Source organism: Drosophila guanche, unplaced genomic scaffold (genome assembly GCF_900245975.1).
Source record: "Drosophila guanche unplaced genomic scaffold, DGUA_6, whole genome shotgun sequence".
Classification (NCBI taxonomy): Eukaryota; Metazoa; Arthropoda; class Insecta; order Diptera; family Drosophilidae; genus Drosophila; species Drosophila guanche.
In genome coordinates, this window is record NW_022995743.1 from 13791287 (window position 1) to 13798700 (window position 7414).

The window sequence follows — 7414 nt, forward strand, 5'->3', positions numbered from 1 at the left end:
CCTCCACACACATGCGTTGGACGCATGTTGCAATGTAATTTACTTAATAGGCAGCCAGTCTCACCCGAGAGCTTCTCACCGCCCTCGAGTTCATATTTTCGTGCATCTTCCCACTGTCCCAAGAGTGCCCAACACCACAGAGCAGTCAGAGACTCTTTCTGCCCTGTCCAACACTACATTACACTTTCGCACACTGTTTAGGAGTGACCATCCCCAGGCCCCGTGCCTACTGCTTGGTTACCCAGGAAACGAACCAGTGCTCCAATCAATTCTAAGCACCATTTGAATTAAATGACAATTCCAGAGCAGAGCAAACCCCAAAACCAAACAAGCAATGGCAGTGGAGGAGCAGTATCGGGGGTGCTGGTGCTGGTGGCATCGAACCTCTAAGAGATTGCCACCCAGAATGCTTGATTTATTTATAACACATGCTACGCATCGCATCAACTTATGAAATTCACAGAGTCTCAAGGAAAAGCCAACCAGCGGTGGGGGATGTAATGTCGCGCGGGGAGAGGGTGGATGGGTGGTTGGGTGGTTTGGAAGGGGAAGGGGATGAGCACAAACGACATAAAAAGCGACATCATCCAATCAATTTATGCGCCACTGTCTCCTCCAAAGGCTGCAGGCTTCAAGGCCCAAGTGGGTTTAGATATTGGAAAATGGATAATTGGAAGTGGGGGGCAAAGGCTGAGGCTGCCACGGAAGCGGGGGTGGAGGTGAATGGCAGGGAATGGCTTGGCAGGATTTTCTTTTACTTTGATGGGTTTTTCCTAATATTATCTTTAAAAAATCATTTCAGTAAAAATCGAAATTGAAGCGAAAATGGCACAGACACAAAAAGGGGAAAGGCAAGGATAGAAGAGGAAAGGAAAGGAAAGGATTCCTTCTGTCGGAATGTGGGGACCCCGATTGGATGGAGGTAATTGGAAGGCATTCTTATGTAGGTAGTTACATAGGTGGGTGGCCAACGCATTCATATCCCACCCATCACTGGCCTAAAGGGCCAACAAAATGGTTAAGGAAACCATCAGCATCATCGTCATCATCATCATCTTCATCATTATGAAATAGTGGCAAGGGATAACGATGGTAGGGCGGGGGGTAGGACACACATAGACAATTCCCTTGCCGTGTTGTTATTGTAAACGCTCTCGAAAGTTATTTGCTGTCCATTTCCAAACATTAAACCAGAGTGACTTGAATAAATTTCATATTTGAAAGCCCCCCACCTCGCCCTACAGCAGCACACACACCCTGAAAGCGGTCACATTCCGGCCAGACCAGAGCCCGTAAATGGCTAATACGAGAATGGATGTCGTTCAGCCTTGAGGTGGGTTCGTCCTCTCAGACCTGGACTGTCCTGGCCAAGCAGTGGCCTGGGCTGGGACATAAACCAAAAATTCCTATACGCTGATGCAGCAAATATCCGGCCACTCGAATGGTATCTCTTTGAGCACTGTCCCCAGAATTGGACACTCAAAAATCCGGCTTTTCCCATTCGACTTTCCCGCATCTGACATTCACAGAGGAGAGAACTGCCAGCAGCCACAATCGCTCCACCCCTCCCGCATATTCATACGAATTTTCTTCTTGTGTAACATTTTTTGGTTGTGCTCAGATAGGAAGTATCTCTGAAGTCGGACTTGGAGTCCGAATATGCGACAGTTGCTTCATTACACGCACACACAGAGTGGAGAGAGAAACTCACAAAAGTTATGACCAGAGATAAACGAGTGTGGGTGAGGTTGCAGAAAGTTGCATTCAACTTGAAAATGCAGTTTGCCCGAGCATCGATACTTGAAACAGAAACAGAAACAGAAGCAGAAATAAAATGAAAATAAATTCTATATTTTATTGCAAGTATTCAATAAAATTATGGGTACGTTTTCTTCCCCTTTTTGTGGCAACAGTCGAGAGAGCCAGAGACTGCAGAATTTCATATTGGACCCGAAAGAAAGTGTTGAGGGAAAATGCTGAATATTCTTTCATCATTATTGGAGTTGAATTGAACTAATCCAGAGATTGAGTTGCCCTTGAGCTGAGTTGCCAAATAAATAATCAAGTAATTGTAATGGGAAGAAGATAGTTGAAATATATTTTATTCCATTTTAAAATCTGAACAGCTGAACCACGGTCTTAGTTTGAGTTTATTTTTCGTTGGTTTTCGTTTCTTCAGTTGGTGCTTAGAGGCAGCGAAAATGTTTTTATATGCCATGTTTTCATGTGATTATGGGCTGATTATTTTTCGTTAATTAAACGCTTTGAAGCTGCTGCTGCCTGCTCTTGCTCTTTGGCATTGTCATTCAGTGTTTGTCAGCTTATTGTTTGGCTTAATTGCCGTTTGAGCTGCAAAAGTGTGCACGTGGCGGGGCACACTCATGCCACACATATCCCAGCTTCAACTTTATTTGCATTCGCATTGGCAGTGGGTATTGTTCGACCAAAGTACACACACACAGCCAGGGGGTATGGGAAGGTACCCTTCCAGAAGGAGCCATCAATGCGATGTGCGATGCTGCTGGTTGGATAAGGGTTAAGTTACCCCAGACTGTGGACTGGAGGATGCTGGAGAGACTCTCATGGCCTGGGGGCATGCGGAATGCCAAATGCTTTCTCGCTCATGAAATAATGTTTGCGCAAGCGAATGACAATGCGTTGAGGCCTGTCCAGGTTCAGACTGCAACCAATGAGGCATGTCTGCCTATGCAACTTGATACAGCAATGGGGGGCTGGGGGGTGGGAGTGCAGAGCGTTTGCTGGTTCCCAGCAAAATAAAATGTTGCAAGGGAGAACGGCTGTTGCTCTCTGTTGCAATTAAATGAAGCAAAGTCGTTAAAGTTAAAGTTTTCCCAAGCCAAATGCCGCGTCACAGATTTCCACACACTCACACGGCAAAGAATTGTCGAAGCGGAACCACACGTCAACCGGACAACTGGGCAACTGGACAACAGTCCGCCCCCCCACAAACACACACACACACACAGACATTGTATGTGCCCCAATCCCATCACCCATCACCATTCCCATCCATGGCCAAAGCCGAAAGGTGTGCAAGTGACTCGGACAAGACGGGAGATTACTGAAGCGTGCAGTGGACATTGTCCGACCGCGAACGGTTCACACGTTAAAGCCAAGAAGTCATCAGCCACACACAACACACACAAACACACAAACACATATGCAGATACAGGCTCTGATGCGACAGTTGCAGAGGTTGCAGCTGTCGAAGCTGTTGCCACTGCCACGCGAGCTGCAGCTACAGCGGAATCCAATCGGTTGAACACGCGCCTTGAAAGGGAATTTTGGCGAGCATTTGGGCTGCTGCTGCTGCTGCTGCTGCTGCAGCTGCCAGGCGCACACTTCAATTAAGTGCCGCATAAATGATGCATGCCGCACAAAGCCTGCACTACTCCTCAGCATGCTCGTAAATATAAACATTTGCCCGATCAAATATTCATTTTTCAATATCGTTGTATCAACACAAGCCTAAAATATGCAAGTCCTTTTCACAGGCCCACAATGAAGCCACTTGCCGCTTACCGAAGTGGGAATTCATCGAAACTTTCTTTGAATTTGATTTGCTGTAAACGAAACTGTCTCTGAGGTGGAGACTAGCATCCCTGCCACCCAGCCATCCATTTCCATTCTCGGTTGGCCCACATATCGGCATCAGCCACACAGACACAATGCTGGCGCACAAACACAAAGGAAATCGAGTCTCTTTGAGGCAGAATGATGCAATTATTCACACTTGATTAAACACTCAAGAAAAGTGAAAGTGCGTGGAAGGACGCACCCAGCGGCGATGCTCCTCTGCCTCTGGTTGTGTGTCTGCCTATACAAATATACTATATATTGATACATATAGCTATCCTCTCGACATTGAGATGTTTTTCTAAAATTCATAAATTTAAATTAGCAGCCAGAGCAGCCAGAGCAGCCAGAGGGAGAGCGATGAAGACGTCTCTCGTCTGTGAGTGGGTCCTCCTGGGTCTCACCTTGAAATGGCTTTTCAATTACTCAACTGAACCGCAAGGAGCCTCAAGTGAGCCGCAGAGCAGCAGCAGGACCGAGGGCCATTAAATTGATTTCCCTCTAAAAACGCAAAAGTGCCAACCAACCTCTCTGTCTCCGTCCGTCAGGCTTCAGTCCTTCTATCGCCATGTCTATGACGAGCCTCATTTGGCATCTTGCTTGATTTGCCCCATTTTTATGTATTCATTGAACTGCCTGCTGCCTCCTGTCTGCTGTCTAGCAGGAGGGCGGGCATCGCAGTTGCTCTCCACAACTGTCCAACATCTGACTAACCAAATCAATTCGCATCAATATCGTAGCAAACCCATCAAAGTCAGTCATCAGCGGGGTTGTTGGCAGCAGGAAGGGAAGGCAGCAATCATCTATGTATGTGGCATCCATCGTATCCTTCTTCTGGGGGGGGTCTGGTCTGGTCTGGTCTGGTCTGTGGATATTCTGCGTAGGAAGCACGCCAGGCTGCACATTGCTAATATCCTGCCACTGCCGGATCCCTCTTTCTCTCCACTTGCCATACAATAGATATCCTGATAATTGAAAATTCATTCTCGGCGTAAAATAGTTTGGGCCCGCCCGCCCTGCCTTTTGCAACTCTTGAAGGGCGCACACAAATATCATACTTTTCACATACTTTGCTTCTGGTGGGTAGCCCTTTGTATGTGCGGGCGCTGAACCATAGCAAGGGGCCATCTAATGGTGATGTTGAAACCCTAATAATAAATCTATGTGGCATGCTACCAATTACCACATGCTACGATACGATGCGCTGCGGACGCAGCGGGAGGGTCTTGTCGCCGATCCAGCGACTGGCGGGGTGTGGCGACTTCAAGTGCAACTGTTTGACAAGTGCCCCTGCCACAGCTCGGCTGCACCTTTTGCCACATGCTGGCGATCTGTATTTATAAACAGATGTTTATTTTTATGGCCTATGCTAAACAACATTCAGTCTCAGTTGTCAGTTTTCCGAGTATGTTTTCTCGTTGATTCCTTCGGCCCCTGCAGCTTCTGTCTATTTCGGGACACACGAGTAAATGCACTTGGAACGTGAATGCAGTTAAACAAAGGAAAGTTCTTTGTATCAGAGCAGCGAAAATGAAACGTTTCAAGTGCATCAACATGAGCCCGGGCTGTCAGCAGAATTTACACAATTTATTCTTGAATTTCGAAATATTCAAAACTAAATTGTAGTGCAGCAGCAGCTAGAAACTCTAACTTGAATCAACTTCTAATTGTATCAGCAAAGTGCAAATTAAATTTAGATAAATTAATCTCTCAGCTAAATTCAATTTCCTTTTTTTTAGGAGCATTACAAAATAAATACTGAGTGCCCTTTGGTCGAATTGGTGCCACAGTTTTAGATATTTGAGTTATAATTACGTCATTTAGGCCCACGCTGCCCGCGTACCCGTCCCCCCCTCTGCTCTTGAGACTCTGCTTCCACTTGTGGCCTGTGTGGATCGGTGTGGGTGGTGGCTGTGGCTGTCGCTTTTCAGTCGCTACCAAACTGGTTGCGACCATCGTCTCAAGGTGCCGCAGGGGCGTCGCATGGCCTGAGGGGACTGCGCGGGGGGGGGTTTCGCTCACAAAATTATAAACTGTCGCAGCCGCTGGCTGTGGCTTTAGTTTTGGCTTTGGCTTTGGCTTTGGCTTTGTTTCTGTTTTTGGCTCTCGTTAAGCCATCGACAAGTGGTAGCTGCTGCAAGGCAGTGTTGGCCAAACATGGGCGTTTCTTTTAGCTGTTTTTTGTTCAGTTTTCGCTGCCCACACTAAGCAGCTACGGAAACAGACAGTGGCCACCGGACCAGGGAGGGCTGAGCTGCCGAGCAATCTTTCAAAAGATTCGCTTTCTGGCTGGCACTCTCTGGGTCCGCAATTAACTTTTGCCAGCCAGAGAATGACAGCCGCTGCACAGAAAGTCACTTGCAGTCCGACTGTGGCACACACAGAGACAGAGACAGAGAGAGAGCGAGAGAGAGAGAGCCTTGAAGATGCTGCCTGCAGATTGTGGGCCCCTGGTGCTCGAGTGTGTGTGTGTGTGGGGCAAGATTATCTATTGAGATATGCTGCCAGCCCGCACTCTCCCTCTCTCTCTCTCTCGTTGCTCCATTGTGTGTGCCTAACACTTTGGCCGCCCCTTACAATGGAGCAGCCAAAGCAGTGCTCTTTCTCTGGTTGTGCGCCTCAAGTGGCAAAGCATTCCCCCGACCCTACCATGCCCTTCGGTTGATTCTTTTTTGCTATTGGTTTTGGGTTTGGTCAAGCGCTGTACTTGCTTCGTGGTATTGTCAATGCACTTCAGCACATTTGCCCAACTGTCAGAGACAAAAACGACAACTCGCGACGACTCTTGCCACCCCGTCACCCCCTCATATCTATTACGGAATGTTTGTCCTACACTTTTCCTGCTGCTGCTGCTGGCTGCCTTAGCTTTGGCTTCAGTTTGCTGCTGGCTGGCTGGCTGTTGTTGCCGTTTGCTGTTGCTGTTGCTCTGGTGGCACACATTTCTACGCTTTGACATACGCAACTTTTGTGCGTTTGGGGGGTGTCCTTGTGCTTGTTTGTTTGTTTTTGTTGTTGTTGGCCCTATGCTCCTCCTCGGATTCTGCCTACGACTCAGCCTGTGACTCGCTGACACTGCCACTGCCACCGGCCTGTCTGTCTGTTGACATATTATGATCCTTGATTATTTTGTGCTGACAAATACATGCTTTTCCTTTTCCCTTTTTCCCCACACACACACACACACACACAGATAGATGGACTTCCGTTTTCTGATTTTGATTTACTTGTTGTTGTTTTTGTTTTTGTTTGCTGCCATCCCCCAACCAGGAATGGGCTTACCAGCAGGTGCTTTTCCCTTCAATTAATTGGTCTAGAAGCTTTACCCTCCTCTGCCCCCTCCCTGCTTTGATCTGCCTCCTCTCAATGAGGCATTTAATGATGGGCGTTACACGCCCACAAAATATTGAGAAAAGACAAAAAAAAAAACGCCAAACTGTGGGCGTAGTCATCAAAATATTTTGTCGAAAATTATGTTCGATTGTTGGTTTCGTTTCGGATTTTGTCTCTGGATGTTTTGTGTGTGTGGCTTTTCTGGATTGAGGGGCGGAAGCTCTCGACATGCGAACAAGAAGCAAACCGATTGCCCGCCCCATGCCCAATGGCAACCCGTTTCAACCTGTTCGACGTTTAATGCGTTTGATTGCAGCGGAAGTTGTTCGCTGCTGGGGCAACTGCTGCTGGTCTAGTGCGGTGTACGTGTGTGTGTCCGGTTCTGGCTCGGCATGCTGTAGGTATAATTATTAATTAGCTTCCAATTCTGGTGGACCCGCCGCCCGCCCCCCCCCCCCCCCCCCCCCCCCGCCCCCCCCCCGCCCAC

At 47.8% G+C, this 7414-nt stretch overlaps 1 protein-coding gene across 3 annotated transcripts in view; it reads right to left on the minus strand.

The window, feature by feature from the left end:
• The window catches only part of LOC117580255 (nephrin), a 58847-nt gene that overhangs the window by 49567 nt on the left and 1866 nt on the right, over nucleotides 1-7414 (minus strand). The window lies entirely within an intron of this gene.